This window comes from Oryx dammah, unplaced genomic scaffold (genome assembly GCF_014754425.2).
Source record: "Oryx dammah isolate SB20612 unplaced genomic scaffold, SCBI_Odam_1.1 HiC_scaffold_17, whole genome shotgun sequence".
Taxonomy (NCBI): Eukaryota; Metazoa; Chordata; class Mammalia; order Artiodactyla; family Bovidae; genus Oryx; species Oryx dammah.
The window spans coordinates 18,321,201-18,347,026 of record NW_024070201.1 but is presented as its reverse complement, the minus strand read 5'-3'; positions in this window follow the sequence as shown (position 1 = coordinate 18,347,026).

Genomic DNA, 25,826 nt, shown 5'->3' with positions numbered 1-25,826 from the left:
GGGAAGACCTTCAAAAAATCCAAAACAGTTAACAAAATGCCAAGAAGAACATTCATATTGATAATTACCTTAAATGAAAATGGATTAAATGCTTCAACCAAAAAATAATAGACTGGCTGAATGAATACAAAAGCAAGATCCACATAAACACTGTCTACAAGAGACCCACATACAGACTGTAAGTGAGGGGATGAAGAAAGATATTCCATGCAAATGAAAGTCAAAAGAAAGCTGGAGTACCAATACTCCTATCAGACAAAATAGACTTTAAAATAAAGACTGTTATAAGAAATAAGGAAAAGCATTTCATAATGATCAAGGGATCCATCCAAGAAGAATATATAACCATTGTAAATATATATGAACCCAATATAGGAGTACATCAATATATAAGGCAAGTGGTAACAGTCATAAAGGGGAAAATCCACAGTAAGACAATTATAGTGGGGGAATTTAACACCCCACTTACACCAAGACACAGATTATCCAGACAGAAAATTAATAAGGAAGCAAAAGCATTAAACAAAAGTCAACACAGTAGAGCACTCAATTTTAGTTGAGATTTATACAGCATTCCATTCTAAAGCTGCAGAATACACTTTCTTCTCAAGTGCACACAGGACATTCTTCAAGATAGATTACATCTTGGGTCACAAATCAAGCCTCAGCAAATTTAAGGAAATTGAAATCATATCAAGCACATTTTCTGACCACAACACTGTGAAATTAGTTACAAGAAAAAAATCCTACAAAAAAACAAACACATAGAGGCTAAACAATATGCTGGTAACCAATCAAAGGATCACCGAAGAGATCAAAGAGAAAAAAAAAAAAACTACTGAAAATTATAATGAAAACACAACACTCCAAAACCTATGGGATACAAAAAGTTTGTATACAGCAAAAAGAGTTCTAAGAGGGGCGTTTATAGCAATACAATTATACCTATAGAAACAAATGGAGAAGGAAATGGCAATCCACTCCAGTATTCTTGCCTAGAGAATCCTGTGGACAGAGGAGCCTGGTTGGCTGCTGTTCATAGGGTCGCACAGAGTCAGACATGACTGAAGTGACTTAGCATTCATGCATGCATTGGAGAAGGAAATGGAAGCCCACTCTAGTATTCTTGTCTGGAGAATCCCAGGGACAGAGAAGCTTGGTGGGCTGCTGTCTATGGGGTCGCACAGAGTCGGACTCGACTGAAGCGACTTAGCAGCAGCAGCATGGAAACAAGAAAAACCTCAAACAACCTAACCCTACACCTAAAGCTACTAGATAAAGAACAAAGTCCAAAGTTAGTAAAAGGCAAAAACCCATAAAAATCAGAGGAGAAATAAATGTAACAGAGACAAAGAAAACAATAGAAAAGAGCAATGAAACAAAGTTGGTTCTTTGAGAAGATAAAATTGATAAAACTTTAGCCAAAAAATTCACAGAGGAAGTAACACTCCCGAGCTCACTCTATGAGGCCTCCATCACCTTGATACCAAAACCAAAGGTATCACAAAAAGAAAATTACAGTCCAATATTGCTGATTAACAATAGATGCAAAAATCCTCAATAAAATACTAGAAAACCAAATTCAACAAAACATTAAGAAAATTATATACCCTGATCAATCGAGATTTATCCCAGTGATGCAAGGATTCTTCAATAAACAAAAATCTATCAATTTGTTACACCATATTAACAAATTGAAAAATAAAAACCATGTGATTACATAGATGGAAGAAAAGTTTTTGACAAAATTCAACATCATTTATGATAAAAACTCTTGAGAAAGTGGGCATATAGGGAAACTACTTCAACAAAATAAAGGCCATATACAGCAAACACACAGTAAACACCATCCTCAATGGTAAAAAGCTGAAAGCATTTCATTTAAGATCGGGAACAATATAAAGGTGTTCACTTTCACAACTACTATTCAGCATAGTTTTGGAACTCCTAGACAAGGTAATCATGAAAGAAAAAGAAATGATATGAATTCAAATTGGAAAAGAAAAGGTAAAACTGTCCTTGTTTGCAGATGACTGAGCACTGAAGAATTGATGCTTTTGAACTGTGCTGAAGAAGACTCTTGAGAGTTCCTTGGATTGCAAGGAGATCAAACCAGTCAATCCTAAAAGAAATCAACCTTGAATATTCATTGGAAGGACTGATGCTGAAGACCCAATATTTGTCCACCTGATTCTAAAAGCTGACTCATTGGAAAAGAACTTGATTCTGGGAAAGATTGAAGGTAAAAGAAGAAGAGAGCAGTAGAGGATGAAATGGTTAGATAGCATCACTGATGCAATGAAAATGAATTTGAGCAAACTCTGGGAGATAAGGAAGAACAGGGAAGCCTGGTGTGCTGCAGTCCATGGGGTCGCAAAACATCAGAAATGACTTAAAATGACTTAGCAACTGAACAGCAACAACAACAACATATTTTGAAAATCCTAAAGATGCCAGCAGAAAATTACTAGAGCTCATCAATGAATTTAATAAAATTGCAGTATACAAAATTAATACACAAAAAATTTTGCAATCCTATACATTAACAACAAAGGAACAGAAAGAGAAATTAAGGAAATAATTTCATGTGCCATCTAATTATTAAAAATAAAAACTAGGAATAAACCTATCTAAAGAGGCAAAAGACTTGTATTCATAAAAGTATAAGATACTGAACAAGATTAGGAGACCGGGGCTTCCGCTTCAAGATAGAATAGAAGGATATGTATTCATCTCCTCCTGTGAGAGCATCACAATTGCAACTAGCTGCTGAACAATCTTTGGCAAGAGAATGCTGCTACCCACCAAAAAAAGATTCCCAACATACAAAGACAAAGAAAAAGTTGCAACAAGATGGTAGGAGAGGAGCAATCATGATACAATCAAATCCTATACTTTCTGAGTGGGTGTCCCACAAACTGGAGAAAAATAATGCCAAACAAGTTCTCCCACTGTTGTGGAGGTTCTGAACTGCCCATCAGGCTTCCCAGACTGAGGATCTAACAAAGGGACTGGGAATCTCCAGGAAAGCTGACCTTGATGGCCACCAGGACTTGATTATAGGACTTCCACAAGACTTGCAGAAACAGAGACTCCAGTCTTGGAGGGCACAAGCAAATCTTGTGCACACCAAGTCCCAGAGGAAAGGAGCAGTGACCCCACAGAAGACTAAACCAAAACTATCTGCTAGTTTTGGAAGGTCTCCTGTGGAGGTGTGGGTTGGCAGTGGTTCACCACAGGGAGATAGCTTCCCTGGTGTCTCAGACAGTAGAGAATCTACCTCCAATGCCGGAGATCTGGTCCAGAAGATTCCTTTGAGAAGGAAATGGCAAGTATACTTGCCTGGAGAATTCTATGGAAAGAGGATCAAGGCAGGCTACAATCCATGGGGTCACAAATAGCCGGAAATGACTGAACAACTCATACTTTCACTTTCACTTTTCACCACGGGTATAGGGGCACTGGCCGCAGCAGTCCTGGAAAGTCCCTTGGAGGTCACTGTTAACCCTACCATAGAACCCATAGGTCCCAGGGCTGGGTCACCTCAAGCCAAACAACTACCAAGGAGGGAGTACAACCTTACTCATCAGCAATCAATTAGATTACAGCTTTACTGAGTAAGGCTCTGCTCACCAGAGCAAGACCCAGTTTTTCCCCACTGACAATTCTTCCCATCATGAAGCTTACACAAGCCTATTAGTCTCATCCATCAGAAGGCAGAAAGAAGAAGCAAGAAAAAACACAATCCCACAGTGGCTAGAACAAAAATCCCATTACAGAAAGTTAATCAAGATGAAACAAGCAGAAAGTTATGTCCTAGATGAAGGGACAAGATAAAATCCCAGAAAAACAACTAACTGAAGTGGAGAGAGGCAACCTTCCGAAAAATGAATTCAGAATAATGAGTGAAGATGATCCAGGATCTCAGGAAAGCAATGGAGAAGATGCATGAAATGTTTACCAAAGACTTACAAGAACTAAAGAACAAACAGAAATGAACAATACTCTAGAAGGAATCAATAGCAGAATAACTGAGGCAGAAGAATGGATAAGTGACCTAGATGATAGAATGGTGGAAATCATTGCCACAGAATAGAATACAGAAAAAAATAGTGAAAAAATAAAGACAGCCTAAGAAACCTCTCAGACACATCAAATGCACCAATATATACATAAGAAGGAGAAGAAAGAGAGAAAAGACCTGAGAAAATATCTGAAGACATAATAGCTGACAAATATTTCATTACTTTAAATAGATTGCCCCCTTCTGGCTTGAGAGTTTCTGTTGAGAAATCAGATGATAATCTGATGGGAGCTCCCTTGCATGTAATTTGTTGTTTTTTCCTTGTTGCTTTAATATTTTGTCTTTCTCTTTAATTTTTGTCAATTTGAATATTATGTGTCTCAGTATATTTCTGCCTGAGACTCTTTGTGCTTCCTGGATTTGGTTGACTATTTCCTTTCTCATGTTGGGGGGGGGAAAACAATGTGAAAGTGAAGTCGCTCAACTTCTATTCAAAGTGACGAAATATATAGGGCACAACATATTTAAAGTGATGAAAGGGAAGACCTTACAAACAAGAATACTCTACCCAACAACAGATTTGATGGAGAAATCAAAAGCTTTCCAGACAAGCAAAAGTTCAGAGAAATTAGCACCACTAAACCAGCTTTACAACAAGTGCTAAAGGAACTTCTCTAAGCAGGAAACAAGAAAAGGAAACAACCTACAGAAAATAAACCCAAAATTATTAAGAAAATGATAATACGACCATATATAGAGATAATTACCTTAAATGTAAATGGATTAAATGAACCAACCAAAAGACACAGACTGGCTGGGTGGATGGAAATATACACATTTCCACTTATCACATCGCTCTGTTTGACCCCCCAAAAATTGTATGTAATTATTTTATATTATTGGGCTGCTCATGTTGTCATTATGGCTTGCAATTATAATTTCTTTTTGGTCTGGTTATTGATTGTGAAAACTGATAAACATCTTTTATTATTATGATTATGTAACTATAAATTAATACCATTGTATCATGATTGGTCAACAGAAAAATAATGGAATTCTATATCATCAAAACTACCATTTAATAGAAAAACCTGTAATCACCTTTTAAACTCCAGATGCATAATCAGAATTATCATGAAAATACAAATACCCATTGCTCCAGGTAAGTTTCTAATGAGCAACCATGCTTAAAAACAACTGGATTACGTGATGATCTTTTACTACTTCTAGTTTATTTCACTTTTGTATTTCTTATTCAGTACTCCCATTTCATTTAGTTTGTTTTCCAATTTTTCCATCTCTTCCTCTTTTTATTGATATTCTTTCTCAGTCTTTATCAAGCACAATGGAAAAGTTTGCATGTGTGTGTGTGTGTACACTTTTTTCCTTAGTAAGAATATTTTATTTAAATATGTTTTATAATAAATAATATAAATATAAATAATATAATAAATAAAAATATATTTAAATAAAATATTCTTACTAAAGAAAAAAGTATGCAAAAAATAACAAAGGTTTACTGTATGGCAAAGGGAACTATAGTCAATATCTTGCAATAAACTGTAAGATAAAATAATCTCAAAAATAATATATGTGTATATCTGTAACATAATCACCATGTTGTTAACCTGAAATGATGCAAGTCAACCATACTTCAATAATATATATATTAAGAGAAAAAAAGAAAACTATAAGATACTTATTTAAAAAAAAAGATGACACAAGGCATATACCATGTTAGTGGATTTTAAGAATTAGTATTGTGAAAATGACTATACTAACCAAAGCAATCTACAGATTCAATGCAACCCAATCAATTATCAATGGCATTTTCCACATTTTTAGAACAAAAGTTTTACAATTTGGAAACATAAATGACCCCAAATAGCCAGAGCAATCTTGAGAAAGAGAAATAGACCTGGAGGAATCAGACTCTCTGATTTCAGGCTCTGCTGCTGCTGCTGCTGCTAAGTCACTTCAGTCATGTCTGACTCTGTGTGACCCCATAGATGGCAGCCCACCAGGCTCCCCTGTCCCTGGGATTCTCCAAGCAAGAACACTGGAGTGGGTTACCATTTCTTTCTCCAATGCATGAAAGTGAAAAGTGAAAGTGAAGTCGCTCAGTCGTGTCTGACTCTTAGTGACCCCATGGACTGCAGCCTACCAGGCTCCTCCATCCATGGGATTTTCCAGGCAAGAGTACTGGAGTGGGGTTCCATTGCCTTCTCCAGATTTCAAGCTCTATTACAAAACTATTCATCAAAATAGTATGGCACTGGCACAGAAACAGAAATATAGATCAGTGGAGCAGATAGAAAGCCCAGAGATAAACCAGCACATCTGTGGTTACTCAGCCTGTGACAAAGGAGGCAAGAATGTACAATGAAGAAAAGACAGTCTCCATTAAATGATGCTGGGAAAACTGGACAACTACATGTAAAAGAATGAAATTAGAACACTATCCAAAACCATACACAAAAATAAACCCAAAATGAATTAACTATTAAATGTAAAACTGGGCACTATGAAACTCTTAGAGGAAACCATAGGAAAAACACTCTGACATAAAACACAGCAAGATCTTTTTTTGACCCACTTTTTAGAGTAATGAAAATAAAAACTGAAAGAAACAAATGGGACCTAATTAAACACGAGTTTTTGTACAGCAAAGGAAACCATACACAAAATGTAAAGACAGCCCTGAGAATGGGAGAAAATATTTGCAAATGAATCAATCAACAAGGGATTAATCTCCAAAATATACAAACAACTCATGCAGCTAATATATAAAAGAACAAACACAACAATCCAATGAAAAAATGGAGAGATCTAAATAGACATCTCTCCAAAGCAGAGGTACAGATGGCTAATAAGCACATGAAAAGATGCTCAGCATTGCCAATTATTAGACAAATGCAAATCAAAACCACAAAGAAATATCACCTCACACTGGTCAGAATGGCCATCATCAGTAAGTCTACAAGCAATAATGCTGGAGAGAGTATGGAGAAAATTCAACCCTACTATACTGTTGGTGGAATGTGAATTGGTACAACCTCTATGGAAAAGTATGAAATTGCCTTAGAAAACTAAAAACTGAAATACTCTATAATCCAGCAATCCCACTACTGGGCATCTATCCAGAGAAAGCCATAATTCAGGAACTACACACACCCAAATGTTTATTTCAGCACTATTTACCATAGCCAAGACATGGAAGAAGTGATCTTACTGTCCATTGACAGAGGAATGGATAAAAATGTTGGAGTATTACTTAGACATAAAAAAGAATGAATACCATTTAAAGGAACATGGATGGACCTAGAGATTGTCATAATGACTGAAGTCAGTCAGAGAAAGACAAATATAGTATATCATTTATATGTGGAATCTAAAAAGTGTGGTACAAATAAACCTATTTTAAAAAAACAGACTTGCAAATACAAAAAAAAAAAAAAAAGGTTGCCAAAGGGGAAAGGTGGTGCAAGGAGGGGTAAATCAAGTTCTTGGGATTAATATGTACACACTACTATATAAAGAATAGATAACCAAAACAATCTACTATATAACACAAAGAACTTGACTCAATATTGTGTCATAACCTATGTGAGAATAAAATTTGAAAAAGAATGAATATATATGCATAGCTGATTCACTTTGATATATACTTGAAAACTAATACAATGTTGTAAATGAACTATGATCCAATAATTTTTTTTAATGGTGTTGGGAAAGTTGACAACCACATGCAAAAGAATAAACCTGGATCCCTATCTTATACCATTCACAAAATCACCTCAAAATGAACCATAGATTTGAATTAAGACCTGAAACTATAAAATGCTTGGAAAAAAATACATGGGAAAGCTCCTTAAAATTGGTCTTGGCAGTGATTTTTTTCTGGATTTGACACTGAAAGTAAGGCAACAAAAGAAAAAATGAACAAGTGGGACTACATCAAACTGAAAAGCTTCTGCATGGTGAAAGAAACCATTATCAAAATAAAGAGGTAATGTAGTGAGTGGAAGCAATTAGAAGCAAGCCACATATTCAATAAGGGGTTAATATCCAAAATATAGCATTTCCCTGATGATTCAGATATAAAGAATTCACCTGCAGAGCAGGAGATGTAAGTTTGACCACTGGATCTACAAAATCACCCCAAGAAGTAAGTGGCAACCCACTCCAGTATTCTTGCCTGGGAAATCCCGTAGACAGAAGACCCTGACAGGCTACAGTCCATGGGATCACAAGAGTCTGAAACAACTTAGTAACTAAGCGACAGCAGCACCCAACATATATGATACAAGAAACATATACAACTCAATACCTACAAAATAATAACCCAATTAAAAAACAGGCAGATACCTGAATAGACATCTTTTCCCAAGGAAGATATACAAATGGCTAACAGCAAAAGAGTCCAAAATGCAGTACTTGGATGCAATCTCAAAAACAACAGAATGATCTCTGATCATTTCCAAGATAAACCATTCAATATCACGGTAATCCAAGTCTATGCCCCAACAAGGAATGCTGAAAGCTGAAGTTGAATGGTTCTATGAAGACCTAAAGACCATTTAGAACTAACACCAAAAAAGATGTCCTTTTCATTATAGGGGACTGGAATGCAAAAGTAGGAAGTCAAGAAACACCTGGAGTAACAGGCGAATTTGGCCTTGGAGTACAGAATTAAGCAGGGCAAAGGCTGATAGAGTTTTCCCAAAAGAATGCACTGGTCATAGCAAACACCCTCTTCCAACAACACAAGAGAAGACTCTAAACGTGGATATCACCAGATGGCCAACACCAAACTCAGACTGATTATATTCTTTGCAGCCAAAGATGGAGAAGCTCTATAGTCAGCAAAAACAAGACCAGAAGCTGACATTGGCTCAGAGCATGAACTCCTTTTTAGCAAATTCAGAATTCAGTTGAAGAGTGGGGAAAATCACTAGACCATTCAGGTATCAGTTCAGTTCAGTTCAGTTCAGTCGCTCAGTCGTGTCCAATTCTTTGTGACCCCATGGATCATAAGACACCAGGCCTCCCTGTCCATCACCAACTCCTGGAGTTCACTCAGACTCACATCCACTGAGTCAGTGATGCTATCCAGCCATCTCATCCTCTGTCGTCCCCTTCTCCTCCTGCCCTCAATCCCTCCCAGTATCAGAGTCTTTTGCAATGAGTCAACTCTTCGAATGAGGTGACTAAAGTACTGGAGTTTCATCTTCAGCATCATTCCCTCCAAAGAAATCCCAGGGCTGATCTCCTTCAGAATGGACTGGTTGGATCTCCTTGCAGTCCAAGCGACTCTCAAGAGTCTTCTCCAATACCACAGCTCAAGAGCATCAGTTCTTCAGTGCTCAGCTTTCTTCACAGTCCAACTCTCACATCCATACATGACCACAGGAAAAACCATAGCCTTAACTAGACAGACCTTTGTTGGCAAAGTAACGTCTCTGCTTTTCAATATGCAATCAAGGTTGGTCACAACTTTTCTTCCAAGGAGTAAGCGCCTTTTAAATTCATGGCTGCAGTCGCCATCTGCAGTGATTTTGGAGCCCCCAAAAATAAAGTCTGACACTGTTTCCACTGTTTCCCCATCTATTTCCCATGAAGTGATGGGACCAGATGCCATGATCTTCGTTTTCTGAATGTTGAGCTTTAAGCCAACTTTTTCACTCTCCACTTTCACTTTCATCAAGAGGCTTTTTAGTTCCTCTTCACTTTCAGCCACAAGGGTGGTGTCATCTGCATATCTGAGGTTATTGATATTTCTCCCAGCAATCTTGATTCCAGCTTGTGTTTCTTCTAGCCCAGCATTTCTTATGATGTACTCTGCATAGAAGTTAAATAAGCAGGGTGACAGTATACAGCCTTGACATACTCCTTTTCCTATTTGGAACCAGTCTGTTGTTCCATGTCCAATTCTAACTGTTGCTTCCTGACCTGCATACAGATTTCTCAAGAGGCAGGTCAGGTGGTCTGGTATTCCCATCTCTTTCAGAATGTTCCACAGTTTATTGTGATCCACACAGTCAAAGGCTTTGGCATAGTCAATAAAGAAGAAATAGATGTTTTTCTGGGACTCTCTTGCTTTTTCCATGATCCAGCAGATGTTGGCAATTTGATCTCTGGTTCCTCTGCCTTTCCTAAAACCAGCTTGAACATCTGCAAGTTCATTGTTCACATATTACTGAAGCCAGGCTTGGAGAATTTTGAGCATTACTTTACTAGCATGCGAGATGAGTGCAATTGTGTGTTAGTTTGAGCATTCTTTGGCATTGCCTTTCTTTGGGATTGGAATGAAAACTGACATTTTCCAGTCCTGTGGCCACTACTGAGTTTTTCAAATCCTTATGGTTATACAATGGAAATGAGAAATAGATTTAAAGGACTAGATCTGACAGACAGAGTGCCTGATGAACTATGGACGGAGGTTTGTGACACTGTAAAGGAGACAGGGATCAAGACCATCCCAAAGACAAAGAAATGCAAAAAAGCAAAATGGCTATCTGAGGAGACCTTCCAAACAACTGAGGAAAGAAGAAAAGTAAAAAGCCAAGGAGAAAAGGAAAGATCTACCCATTTGAATACAGTGTTCCAAACAATAGCAAGGAGGGATAAGAAAGCCTTCCTCAGTAATCAGTGCAAAGAAATAGAGGAAAACAATAGAATGGGAAAGACTAGAGATCACTTCAAAAAAATTAGGGATACCAAGGGAACATCTCATGCAAAGATGGGCTCGATAAAGGACAGAAATAGTATGGACCTAAAAGAAGCAGAAGATATTAAGAAGAGGTGACAAGAATACATAGAAGAACTATACAGAAAAGATCTTCACAACACAGATAATCATGATGGTGTGATCACTCACCTAGAGCCAGACATCCTGGAATGTGAACTTAAGTGGCCTTAGGAAGCATCATTACAAACAAAGCTAGTGGAGGTGATGGAATTCCAGTTGAGCTATTTCAAATCCTAAAAGATGATTCTGGGAAAGTGATACACTCAACATGCCAGCAAACTTGGAAAACTCAGCAGTCACCACAGGACTGAAAAAGTTCAGTTTTCATTCCAATCCTAAAGAAAGGTAATGCCAAAGAATGATCAAACTACCACACAATTGCACTCATCTCACATGCTAGTAAAGGAATGCTCAAAATTCTCCAAGCCAGCAAGATGTGAACAATGAACTTACAGATGTTCAAGCTGGCTTCACAAAAGGCAGAGGAATCAGAGATCAAATTGCCAACATCTGTTGGATCATCAAAAAAGCAAGAGTTCCAGGAAAAAAAAAAAACACATCTTTTTCTAATACAATATTGTAAAGTAATTAACCTCCAATTGAAATACATAAATTTATATTTTTAAAAAAATCTATTTCTGCTTTATTACTATGCCAAAGCCTTTGACTGTGTGGATCACAATAAACTGTGGAACATTCTGAAAGACATGGGAATACCAGGCCAACTGACCTGCCTCTTGAGAAACCTATATGCATGTCAGGAAGCAATAGTTAGAACTGGACATGGAACAACAGACTGGTTCCAAATAGGAAAAAGAGTACATCAAGGCTGCATATTGTCACCCTGCTTATTTAACTTATATGCAGAATACATCATGAGAAACGCTGGGCTAGATGAGGCACAAGCTGGAATCAAGATTGCTGAGAGAAATATCAATAACTTCAGATATGCAGATGACATCACCCTTATGGCAGAAACTGAAGAAGAACTAAAGAGCCTCTTGATGAAAGTGAAAGAGGAGTAAAAAAGTTGGCTTAAAGCTCAACAATCAAAAAACTAAGATCATAGCATCTAATCCCATCACTTCATGACAAGTAGATGGGGAAACAGTGGAAACAGTGGCTGACTTTATTTTTGGGGGCTCCAAAATCACTGCAGATGGTGATTGCAGCCATGAAATTAAAAGATGCTTACTCCTTTGAAGGAAAGTTATGATCAACCTAGACAGCATGAAAGCAGAGACATTACTTTACCAACAAAGGTCCAACTCATCAAGGCTATGGTTTTTCCAGTAGTCATGTATGGATGAGAGTTGGACTATAAAGCTAAGCACTGAAGTATTGATGCTTTTGAACTGTGGTGTTGGAGAAGACTCTTGAGAGTCCCTTGGACTGAAAGGAGATCCAACCAGTCCATCCTGAAGGAGATCAGTCCTGAGTGTTCATTGGAAGGACTGATGTAGAAGCTGAAACTCCAATACTTTGGCCACCTTGTGTGAAGAGCTGACTTATTTGAAAAGACCCTGATGCTGGGAAAGACTGAAGGCAGGAGGAGAAGGGGATGACAGAGAATGAGATGGTTGGATGGCATCACCGACTCAATGGAGATGAGTTTGAGTAGACTCAGGGAATTGGTGATGGACAGGGAGGCCTGGCGTGCTGTGGTCCATGGGGTCACAAAGAGTCAGACACGACTGAGCAACTGAACTGAACTGAACAATAGTATGAAAAGTTGCTCAATATCATTAATAATTGGGGAAATGCAAAGCAAAAGCACAATGATATCACATTTGTTGGAGTGGCTATTGTCAAAAAGAGAAGAGATAACAAATTCTGATGTGACTGTGGAGGAAAAGGAGCTCTTGGATACAGTTGGTGAGAAGGTAAACAGGCATAGCCACAATGGAAAGCAGTATGGAGGTGCTCAAAAATTAAAAATCCCATTTCTGGGTATGTATTCAAAGGAATGAAATCATTATCACATTACACACACACAAAGTAAAATCTGTATTACTATGTTAATGGAAGCATTAAGTATGGAAATACTTTAAACATAGCTAACGTGTGGAAAAGCTAAGCTACGGAAACACTCTATCCATCAATGGATGAAGAGTACAAGAAAATGTGATAGATTCAGCCTTTCCAAAGATGGAAATCCTGCCCTTCATGACAACATGAATGAACGAACATTGATAATTGAAATAAATCAGAGAAATACAAACACTGCATGGTATCACATATTTGGCATCTACTTGAAAAGTCAAACTCATAGAAACAGAGTAAAAAAGTAATTGACAGTTGAACTCATAGAAACAGGGATAGAAAACTAGGCTGGGGGGAAAGTAGGGATATGCTTGCAATAGCGTACAGGTTCTCAGGTATAAGATAACTAAAATCTGAAGACCTAATGTTAAACATGGTGACTGTTGTGGATAACAATGATCTCACCAGAAACAAAGACAAACACGATGTGATGGATGTGTTAATTAACTAGATGGAGAGAATACTTTCACAATGCATACATATAAAAATCATCACATTGTACACTTTAAATATTTTACATGTCATCAACTGTACCTCAGTAAAGCTGAAAACAGTCCAACTCTCACATCCATACATGACCACTGGAAAAACCATAGCCTTGACTAGACGGATCTTTGTTGGCAACACAATGTCTCTGCTTTTTAATATGCAGTCAAGGTTGGTCATAACTTTCCTTCCAAAGAGTAAGCGTCTTTTAATTTCATGGCTGCAATCACCATCTGCAGTGATTTTGGAGCCCCAAAAAATAGTCTGACACTGTTTCCACTGTTCCCCCATCTATTTCCCATGAAATGATGGGACCAGATGCCATGATCTTCGTTTTCTGAATGTTGAGCTTTAAGCCAACTTTTTTACTCTTCCCTTTCACTTTCATCAAGAGGCTTTTTAGTTCCCCTTCACTTTCTGCCATAAGGGCGGTGTCATCTGCATATCTGAGGTTATTGATATTTTTCCCAGCAATCTTGATTCCAGCTTGTGCTTCTTCCAGCCCAGCGTTTCTCATGATGTACTCTGCATAGAAGTTAAATAAGCAGGGTGACAATATACAGCCTTGATGTACTCCTTTTCCTATTTGGAACTAGTCTGTTGTACCATATCCAGTTAAGTGTTGCTTCCTGACCTGCATATAGGTTTCTCAAGAGGCAGGTCAGGTGGCCTGATATTCCCATCTCTTTCAGAATTTTCCACAGTTTATTGTGATCCACACAGTCAAAGGCTTTGGCATAGTCAATAAAGCAGAAATAGATGTTTTTCTGGAACTCTCTTGTTTTTTCGATGATCCAGCAGATGTTAGCAATTTGATCTCTGGTTCCTCTGCCTTTCCTAAAACCAGCCTGAACATCTGAAAGGTCATGGTTCATGTATTGCTGAAGCCTGGCTTGGAGAATTTTGAACATTACTTTAGTAGAATGTGAGAGTGTCGAAGAATTGATGCTTTTGAACTGTGGTGCTGGAGAAGACTCTTGAAAGTCCCTTGGACTGCAAGGAGGTCCAACCAGTCCATCCTAAAGGAGACCAGTCCTGGGTGTTCATTGGAAGGACTGATGCTTAGGCTGAAACTCCAATAGTTTGGCCACCTCATGCAAAGAGTTGACTCATTGGAAAAGACCCTGATGCTGGGAGGGATTGGGGGCAGGAGGAGAAGGGGATGACAGAGGATGAGATGGCTGAATGGCATCACTGAATTGATGCACATGAGTCTGGGTGAACTCTGGGAGTTGTTGATGGACATTGAGGCCTGGGGTACTATGATTCATGGGGTTGCAAAGAGTCGGATATGACTGAGCAACTGAACTGAACTGAAAGCTGAAAAAAAAAAATTCTCCTTGTAAAAATAGTTTTATCTTTAATTAACTTGAATGTTGCACAACAGACCTTATTCTTTTTTTCACTCTAATGTCAGTTCAAGATTTAGCCATGTTGCTGTGTGCTTCTCACTCCTAATTGCTGCAGCACAGACATAGACAGCAGCCACAGCGAAGGTGCTCCAGCTCTTCATGATCACAGTCAGCTAAGTCCTCCTGTTGAATTACAAGAAGATATTCAGAGATATAGCCCCAAGATTGCATTGCTGGATCATGGAGCAGGGAGAGACTTGTCTTCACCAAGGGCCACCAAATGGCTTCTCGCAAAGTTTGTGTCACAGTTCTGCATAAGGGTCCTGCTTCCTGACAGCTTTGTTAATACTCTTTGTTATCCAATTTACACTCAGACTTAGTAAAAGTGAAGAAAGTCATAGTTTTAATTTACACATCTCTGATTATGAATGAGTTGGAGCCATCTCATCTATATAAAGATTTTGGGTTTGTCTGTTGTTTGGGAAGGGTTTTTGGTTTCTGTCTTTTCCTATTAAATAAAGAAGTACCTGCTATAGTTTAGATAACAATTGTTTGTTGGTTCTAGATATCACAAAACATCTCTTCCTGGTGTATTATCTTATTTAACTCCCTCTGTGGTGCCCTTCCTTGAACATAATCATTAGTGTTGATTTACTGGCCAGACAGTATGTATTTTGGCAATCTAATTTCTTTCAAAGTTAAGGTTGTTTTCTACTGGGCTTCCCTGATGGCTCAGACAGGAGAGAATCTGCCTGAAATGCAGGAGAACGGGGTTTGATCCTTGGTCAGGAAGATCTCCTGGAGGAGGGAATGGTTACCCATTCCAATATTCTTTCCTGGAGAATTTCATGGACAGAGGAACACAGTGAACTACAGTCCACGGTGTTGCAACTTAGACAACCAAGCTTAATTATTTCTCTCACAACCAAAAAGGTTCTGATGACACACCCTCTCATTCATTTAAAGTGGGATATATGAGTAGGTAGATGAGGGAAACAAATTAAATGTGGTTCCAAATTTTGGGTCTCCTGTTTACTTCTTGTGTGGACTGAGGCAAATCACTTCTATTCTCCATTCCTTAGTTTTCCTACCTGGAAAGTATAGATCAATCATTCCTGGAGCAATAAGAACACTATAAACTTTTGTTCATTTGCTTATTGCTTTCCTTTATTTTGCCTGGTGCAACCCTAAACCTTTCTGAACAGTTGCCTTCAATCTTCCTTAAAGAAGCATCCCTATGCTTAATTTCACTGGAATTATGTTAAACAAACATAAGCTACTCTGCTTATTTGTTTAAACATTGAAGAAACATTTTCTTGATGCCTGCTGTGTACCTATGCCTGAGCTATAAGGAAAAATCAGAAGAGTGAAAGAAGTAAAGAGGTAATGACAACATATTAGTTCCTATAGAGGATATACCCAGTTCAGCCTAGGGGCATGGGGTCATCCATGATGGTTACTCAGCTTCTCCCTGTTTGCAGCATCCATAGTCAAAGCCTTGGTTTTTCCAAGTCATGTACAGATGTGAGATCTGGACAATAAAAAAGGCTGAGCACTGATGAATTGATGCCTTCAAACTGTGGTGCTGCAGAAGACTCTTGAGAGTCCCTTGGAGAGCAAGGAGATCAAACCAGTCAATCCTAAAGGAAATCAACCCTGAATATTCTTTGAAAGGACTGATGCTAAAGCTGAAGCTCTGATACTATGGCCACCTGATGTGAAGAGTCGGCTCATTGGAAAAGACCCTGATGCCTGGAAAGATTGAAGGCAGGAGGAGAATGGGACGACAGAGGATGAGATGGTTGGATGGCATCACCGACTCAATGGACAAGAGTTTGAGCAAACTCTGGAAGATGGTGAAGGACAGGGAAGCCTGGTGTGCTGTAGTCCATTTGGTCACAAAGAGTCAGACATGACTGAGAGACTCAATAACAACAACTCAGCTTCTCCTTGTTTTCAACACAAGCTCAGAGAGTACTTGATTTAATGAATCAGGCAAGGTTAAGTTCTTACTTTTTCAGTAGGGCAAACAAGTACTAACAGTAATTCTCAAACTCACATATCAGGGGATGATGTGAAAGTCCAGGTGAATGAAGCCAGGAGTCTCAGACACTTGGCTGCTGGAGGGCTCCAGGGCATTATCAGTGTGATCAGCCTCAAGGAACCAAAGTTGAAACCAGTCTGTTGCAACCCACAGAAAGATCTGCACAGAGATTCATATCAAGCAAAATAGGAGTGTGGAGAAAGAAAAACCAGGGAGTCACGCAGTCAACTGTGCACACTCATGTAAGTCTCCAAAGTGAAAGACTGACACATGGGAGAAGCAGGAAGCCTCAGAGGGTGTTGTCAGTCCTATGTTACTGGTCGCTGCTTCTGGCTCTAACTTACCTTAGTGACTTGCAACCTATTTATTCTTTAATATACACAATGAAGGATGTTCCCATACCAAATATTACTCTCAGCTATGTTCTTTCCAGGTAACTAGCATTTAACCCACAACTTTCTCTCCTATTCAAAGTATATCAAAAGATAAGAAAATGAGAGTGACAGTCAAAAAATTACCCCAAATGTTAGCTATTTACCTGCTAGTAGAGTAAAAATTGCTTGAAATTCATCTTGAAATTAACTTGACACCAGATTATCAATAGTTGGGAAATTTTAAGTTGAAAGAAACTAGTAAAAAATAGTTGAAAACTACTGACATAATCCATATTCACTGAGCATGTTAGCCATTTCCAGTTCAACATTTCACTGATCCACAATAATAGCTGCCATTTGTTGATCCCATAGTATGAGCTAGACCATTATATATAATACTGCCTAACCTCACAAAAGCACTTAAGACAAGTATTGCTATTTTTATTTTACAGCTAAGAAACCTAAAGCTCAAAAAGGTTGTTGTTTGCCTAGAGTGACACAGTAAGTGGTAAAGTCAAGATTTATATGTTAGACTGTCTTGTTTCCAAATTCAGGATCCCAGACTTCTCTCTTCAAAGTTAAATCATTCCCCAGCAGTAAGTCGTCATACCCACTAAAGATCTACTAACTCTCCAACAAAGTCACTCAGAAATTCCTAGTATTCATTTCTGGAAAATCCCTGTAAAAATGGTACTTGTCTCATAAGAAATCACATCAGCATAGAATTAGCCCATCCATTAAGCTTATTCTCACAGAAGGCTCAAAAGAAATGGAAGAAATTTTCAAATGAAAAGGAAAAAGAGGAAAGCTCAAAAAAGCACTCCATCTATAATTTGGAGCATAGTCAATATAAAAGGGACAGGCAAGAAATGAGAAAGCTCCCTGATTATCTACAGAAGGTTGGAAGAGGAAAGGAAAGAAAGTTACCATTTGTGGAACTCTTACCATGTTCTAAGCTGCATCAGGCTAGGAACTTTCATGCTTTCTTAGGAAAGCTTTTGTCTACATTTTTTTCTAGAAGAGGTCAGAGGGAGGTTGAATACTCTTTCTGAGCTCACAATGCTAGAAAACAGCGAAAACAGGAGTTTGAACCCAGCTTGTATGATGTCCATGGAACACCTTCTTCCACTGTAACCACATTCTTCAACACTCAGTGAGGACACATGATCTTGACTCCTGGAATGCCCTTCTTCCATCATGAGATTGACCAGCTCTGAAAACATGTTTTGTTTCCTCATTGAACATGGCATAATGTTCCTCGTCATTTAAAAAAGTCTTCAGTTTCTTTAGGTAAACATATTCCTAAGTATTTTATTTTTTCATTGCAATGGTGAATGGAATTGTTTCCTTAATTTCTTTTTCTACTTTCTCATTATTAGCATATATGAATGCAAGGGATTTCTGTATGTTGATTTTTTTAAATTTTACTTTACAATACTGTATTGGTTTTGCCATACATCAACATGAATCTGCCACGGGTGTACACGCGTTCCCAATCCTGAACCCCCCTCCACCTCCCTCCCCATTCCATCTCTCTGGGTCATCCCAGTGCACCAGCCCCAAGCATCCTGTATCCTGCAGTGAACCTAGACTGGTGATTCATTTCTTATATGATATTATACATGTTTCAATGTCATTCTCCCAAATCATCCTCCCTCTCCCTCTCCCACAGAGTCCAAAAGACTGTTCTAGACATCTGTGTCTCTTTTGCTATCTCGCATACAGGATTATTGTTACCATCTTTCTATATATCCTACAACTTTACTATATTCATTGATTAGCTCTAGTAATTTTTTGGTGGAACCTTTAGGGCTTTCTATGTTGAGGATCATGTCATCTGAAAACAGTGAGAGTTTAACTTCTTCTTTTCCAATTTGGATTCCTTTTATTTCTTTTTCTGCTCTGATTGCTGTGGCAAAAACTTCCAGAACTATGTTGAATAGTAGTGGTAAAGTGGGCACCCTTTTCTTGTTCCTGACTTTAGGGGAAATGCTTTCAATTTTTCACCATTGAGGATAAAGTTTTCCGTGGGTTTGTCATATATATCTTTTATTATGTTGAGGTATGTTCCTTCTATTCCTGCTTTCTGGAGAGTTTTTATCATAAATGGATGTTGAATTTTGTCAAAGGCTTTCTTTGCATCTATTGAGATAATTATATGGCTTTTATTTTGCAATTTGTTAATGTGGTGAATTACATTGATTGATTTGTGGATATTGAAGAATCCTTGCATCCTTGGGATAAAGCCCACTTGGTCATGGTGTATGATCTTTTTAATATGTTGTTGGATTCTGATTGCTATAATTAAGGAAACTATAAGCAAGGTGAAAAGACAGCCTTCTGAATGGGAGAAAATAATAGCAAATGAAGCAACTGACAAACAACTAATCTCAAAAATATACAAGCAACTCCTGCAGCTCAATTCCAGAAAAACAAACGACCCAATCAAAAAATGGGCCAAAGAACTAAACAGACATTTCTCCAAAGAAGACATACAGATGGCTAACAAACACGTGAAAAAATGCTCAACATCACTCATTATCAGAGAAATGCAAATCAAGACCACAATGAGGTACCATTTCACACCAGTCAGAATAGCTGCGATCCAAAACTCTACAAGCAATAAATGCTGGAGAGGGTGTGGAGAAAAGGGAACCCTCTTACACTGTTGGTGGGAAGGCAAACTAGTACAGCCACTATGGAGAACAGTGTGGAGATTCCTTAAAAAACTACAAATAGAACTGCTTTATGACCCAGCAATCCCACTGCTGGGCATACACCCTGAGGAAACCAGAATTGAAAGAGACACGTGTACTCCAATGTTCATCGCAGCACTGTTTATAATAGCCAGGACATGGAAGCAACCTAGATGTCCATTGGCAGATAAATGGATAAGAAATCTGTGGTACATATACACAATGGAGTATTACTCAGCCATTAAAAAGAATACATTTGAATCAGTTCTAATGAGGTGGATGAAACTGGAGCCGATTATACAGAGTGAAATAAGCCAGAAAGAAAAACACCAATACAGTATACTAACATATGTATATGAAATTTAGAAAGATGGTAACGATAACCTTGTATGCAAGACAGCAAAAGAGACACAGATGTATAGAACAGACTTTTGGACTCTGTGAGAGGGAGAGGGTGAGATGATTTGGGAGAATGACATTGAAACATGTATAATATCATGTAAGAAACGAATCACCAGCCTAGGTTTGATGCACGATACAGGATGCTTTGGGCTGGTGCACTGGGAGGACCCAGAGAGATGGTATGGGGAGGGAGGTTGGAGGGGGGTTCAGGATTGGGAACTCATGTACACCCGTGGCAGATTCATGTTGATGTATGGCAAAAACAATACAGTATTGTAAAGTAAAATAAAGTAAAATTTAAAAATAAAAATTTAAAAAGTCTCTAAATATTCTTGTCATATTTGGGAGATGAAATTAATTAGAAAAGTAAATTCTTGTAGGAAACTAACTAGCATTCCCTTGACAAAATACAATGAATTTAAGTACTGTCCAGTGTTACCTCTTCTCTGGTGTAAAGTACTAATGCGATTTCAGTGGCCATATTGATACTCAGTCTGGTGTTTGTAGATGGGGATTAGGGGGGTACAATTTGTTTTCACCTCATCCACATCTTAGGACACAATTTAGAAAAGATTTGAAGATCAGATGTGCCTTAGTTCAGTTCAGTCCCTCAGTCACATCTGACTCTTTGCAACCAAATGGATTGCAGCACACCAGGCTTCTCTGCCCATCACAACCTCCCTGATCTTGCTCAAACTCATGTCCATTGAGTCGGTGATGCCATCCAACCATCTCATCCTCTGTCTTCCCTTTCTCCTCCTGCCTTCAATCTTTCCCAGAATCAGGGTCTTTTCCAATGAGTCAGTTCTTCGCATCAGGTGGCCATAGTATCAGAGCTTCAGCTTTAGCATCAGTCCTTCCAATGAATATTCAGGACTGACTCCCTTTAGGATTGACTGGTTTGATCTCCTTGCTGTCCAAGGAACTCTTAAGGGTTGTCTCCAATACACAGTTCAAAAGCATCAGCTCTTTGGCACTCAGCTTTTTTTATAGTCCAACTCTCACATCCATTCATGACTACTAGGAAAACCATAGCTTTGACTATATGGACCTTTGTCAATAAAGCAATATCTCTGCTTTTCAATATGCTGTCTAGGATTGTCAGTGCTTTTCTTCCAAGGAGCAAGCGTCTTTTAATTTCATGGCCAAAATCACTGTCTGCAGTGATTTTGGAGCCTTCAAAAATAGTCTCTCACTATTTCCATTGTTTCCCTATGTATTTGCCATGAAGTGATGGGACCAGATGTCATGATCTTAGTTTTTTAAAAGTGCCAAAACCTCAAATGCTTGAGTGATATTACTAGTGTGGTCATTCCCTTTTCCTCTCCTAGGCCTTCCCCTCATCCCTGGTTCCATAACTCTAGTGAAAGATAAGAAAGGGCACATACAGGAATTGGGGCCAGGCCAGGAGAAAAGATTCTCAGAGGACTGGGTTTGACAGAAATTCTTCAGAAGATTTGCTGGTCATAGCATGATAAGTTGGTGGTTGTCCATAACCTGTCAAGCTCTATGCCACCCAAGAGCATTTATCTGAACCAGGGTTTCTCCACATGTACTCCTGGAACATTATCCACATAAGAATTTGCTCAGTCTGCATCTCTGGGGTTGTGGTCTAGGGTTTTCACTTTCACAGCCTCCTTCATAACCTTTAGGAGCAAAACAAGTTTGAGGACCACTGGGCTAAGGATTGGGACTAGTTAAGAAACAAGATAGGAATGGCCTCAAGGGAGAAGATTCTCTTAAATTAATATGCAGTTGATTATCATTATTCATGGTAATTATATTTTATAAAGTTACCACAAACACTGAACTAGAAAGTACAAAACCATTGCTCTTACAGAGTCTCTGGTCACAGCATTATCATCAGCCAATCAATACACAATCTTATTTTATGTATGCTTCTGTTTAAAGACATCCGATTTAATTATATATTGTTGGTACATTAACATTGAACTCATAACCATCAGTACTATAATTCGTACCTTAGTAAGGCTTATTTCATACATCTAATTTCCCCATAAGACAAATCATAGCCTTCTTGCACTTGGGAACATAAGACAGCATTTCAGCACTATGTTCGAGGGATATTTTAAGCCATGAACCAACAAGCAAAAAGCACAAAAATGTAAAAAAAAAAAATGGCACTAGATACATTGTAAAAATAACACTTGTTTGCAGTATGAGCTGAAACAAGAAGGCACACTAACACTTTATTCCCCCTTGGATGAGAACATGCATGTTTAATCACTCAAATTTTTCACAGCCCTGTTCACATCTGCAAATGACCATAAGTGTGCCACAAGTATTTATTTTGAGGTTACAAATAAACTGTAGACAAATTTTCAAATACAGAGTCCACAAGCAATAAGGAAAAACTGTATTCAAATAGCAAAGAATCTGCCTGCAATGCAGGAGACCTGGGTTCAATCCCTGGTTCAGGAAGATCCCTGGAGAAGGGAATGGCAATCCACTCCAATATTCTTTCCTGGAGAATCCCATGGACAGAGGAGCCTGGCAGACTACAGTACATGGGGTTACAAAGAGTCTGACACAACTACAGTACATAGGGTTACAAAGAGTCTGACACAACTGAGTGACTAACACACACACAGTGTTACATATGTTATATATATTTGAAATTTAAAAAATACATTTCACATGCATTTATCTCATTTCATCCTACAGTTAGATCTGTAAATTAAACAGGACATAACCTATTTGATTCCTACCATTCAGATGAGAGACAGGGGCTCAAAGACCTGGGACACAAATCCAGGTCTTTTGCTTCTAAGGCCCTTGCTTTTTCTACTATACCATAGGAAGAAGACAAATCTGTTCAGGTTGTGTCAGATACCAGGACTATTCAGCCATATGGAGAAGTCTCAAAGAAACGGGGTGTAGTGGGAAATTGACATAGTACTTTTCACTGGAAGAAATGAAGGAGAGCCAAAGGAGGTCCAGCCTTAGTCACAGAATGGAGCTTAGTAACTATTTCTACAAACTGGGCAAGTGTGCTGTTCATGTGCATCAAGGTTTCTTTTGATGTATCTCAGTCAGAAGGAAAACACTGATTGGGGCCCACTGGACGACCTTTTTAGCAATGAGGTAGAGAGGAAATACAAGGCAGTTCCTTATCTAAAGATTAGGGGTAAGTAGGAGAAATGTGATATAAAATAGATAATCCAGTAAATGGAGTCATTATAAGCTTGAGCTGAGGGAGAAGACTGGAGGAGAAGGTATATCTTGAGAAACTATTTGAAAAAATGGGAGAGATTTATGTAAGACAGGAGGGAAATTATTCTGCATAATTTTACATATTTAGAACTTGGGCAAGCGTTTTAGGCACTGACAGTCCTGAAATCTAGTCCTAGTTCATTTTCAGCCATGAGACCTGAATAAGTTGATGTAACCTTTCTCAGATTCAGCTGACTGATCCATAAAATAAGGATTCAGTCAGGTCTACATACTTTATCTAGTAGAATTTAGCAGTGGGGTCACACAGAGTCAGACATGACTGAAGCGACTTAGCAGCAAGCAACAACAGTGCTAAGATCTGAGGATTCCAAAGCTTCAAAGGTATATCTGATATAGTCTATGTACTTCAAGAGTAAAAGTAGTTTGAGAAGGCACGTTACCAACAGATCATCTCAATACAAACTGATGAATATTAGAATGTGGATGGACACATTAGAAGGGCATGATCTTGGAACAGAAATGTTGAAAGAGAAATTGCCGGGACAAGCTGGCCCCACAATCATAAAAGACAATAGGAATTAGAGAAGCAACAAAAGAAGATGGCAAGTGATACCCAGGAAGAGCAAGAGCAAAGATCACAGGTGTGAGATGTGGTGAGTTCTGGGAACCACACTTAGTTCAACATTGCTAAGTCACATGATGGAGAGAGGAGCATGAGGAAAAAGGGGCAGGAAGGGTGGAAAACAGCAAAATCTATGAGCATGAGGATCCACTGAAAGTTTGTAAGCAAGGAAGTGATATGGATAGACTTATTCATTCTGAATGATTCCTTTGACTGCTCTGAGGAGGTAGAAATTAGGGTGGGTATGCCTGGAGTTAGAAAAATTAATATTTAAATTAATAATTTAGATTATTAATGTTTATAATAATCCATGTAGATGCCTCAGAGGTTTGTCATGAGATAAGGTATCTGAATAGAATAAGGTATCTGAAAACACATTATAAACTGAGAAGGAAACAAATGTAAACAGTTTTCATATGAAAGCAAAATATTCTGTGCAAAATAAAGTGGGAGGATAAAAAAACAAGCATACAAGTTTTACTGTAAGGAGGAATGTGTTAGAAAGCAATGATATCACACAAGAAACACAAATTCATACAGTTGGAAAGCTCTGAAGGTAATCTGATGAAGTTGACACTTGATCTGAGAAGTCAGCAAACATTCCTGGGGGTTGAGGAATAGCCTACTGTACATGATGGGCAGTTTTAGGCACTCACAAGTCAAGAAAAGGATAAAAGCCTACCAATCTATATATGAACAATTACACTTCTACTAGAATGAGAAATTTAGAATCATTTAAAGTCCTGAACTCTAGCAATCCAGTTCCCTGTGATAAGGAAAAAAAGAAAAGGAAAGAAAAACAAAAGCTAGTACTTGAATAAAATTGTGGAGATCTTAAAACTGGAAGAAACTCCAGAGGCAGTGTAACATGGTGAATAGAAGATCTGGAGCATAGTTGCCTAGAGTTGACCTTACCTCTACCACCTCTAGCTGCATGGAAAAGTTGCTTACAGTCTCTATGCCTCAGTTTCTTCCTCTGCAAAATAGGGATAATAATAAAAATACCCACCTCTCAAGATTGCCATAATAATTAAGTAAGTTCATAAATATAAAGTGCTTAAAATAGTGCCTGACATATATCAAGTGTTCAATAAGTATTAAACTTCATGAATGCTACCTGCCACTTTAGAAACAGGAACACCGAGGTATAGAGAAACTGACTCAGTATCCTAGAATTATTCATAGCCTTTAATAACCTTCATATTAATAGCAAAATCATGGTAACATTAATATCTGGGAGGACTAAACCTGAGCATCATTAGCTTTTGTTCTGGGATTGAAAAAGATTCAAGAAAGAGGAAAGGGACTTTGCTCATGGCCCAGTGGTTAAGATGCTATACTTCCACTGTGGGGGCGGGGGATGGTTGGAGAACTAAGATCCCACATGCCACACTGTGCTGCCAAAATAAAATAGGAAAACTGATTTTCACTGATATTTAAAGATTAGAGGTCAGGGAACTAGAGGGTCAATGGTGACCTAATCTCTGCTTGGAAGACCTAAAAGTGTGCCGACTGGCAGCTAAGCATGGCTCATCATCTGAATGCTCACCAAGAAATGGCAGATTTGAATGAAGCCAAGAGGCAGCTGGGGAGTTGTGGAGAGTCACCTCAGGAAAAGAAAATAAGAAACCACCTGTGAACTCTGCTGTGTTTTGGAGTCTAAGCTGGGGTGGCCAGTACATTTCAAGTGTGTCCTCCTCTGTCCTTCTCCTCTCTCCAGTACCACATGCATATAATCTCTTAGCAGATAACTTCAGTGGTGATGATGACATCTGTGGCTGCTCTTTCACATTCTAGCTTTGGCAGGAGCAGTTGGCAGGACAAAGTTGCAAGGTCT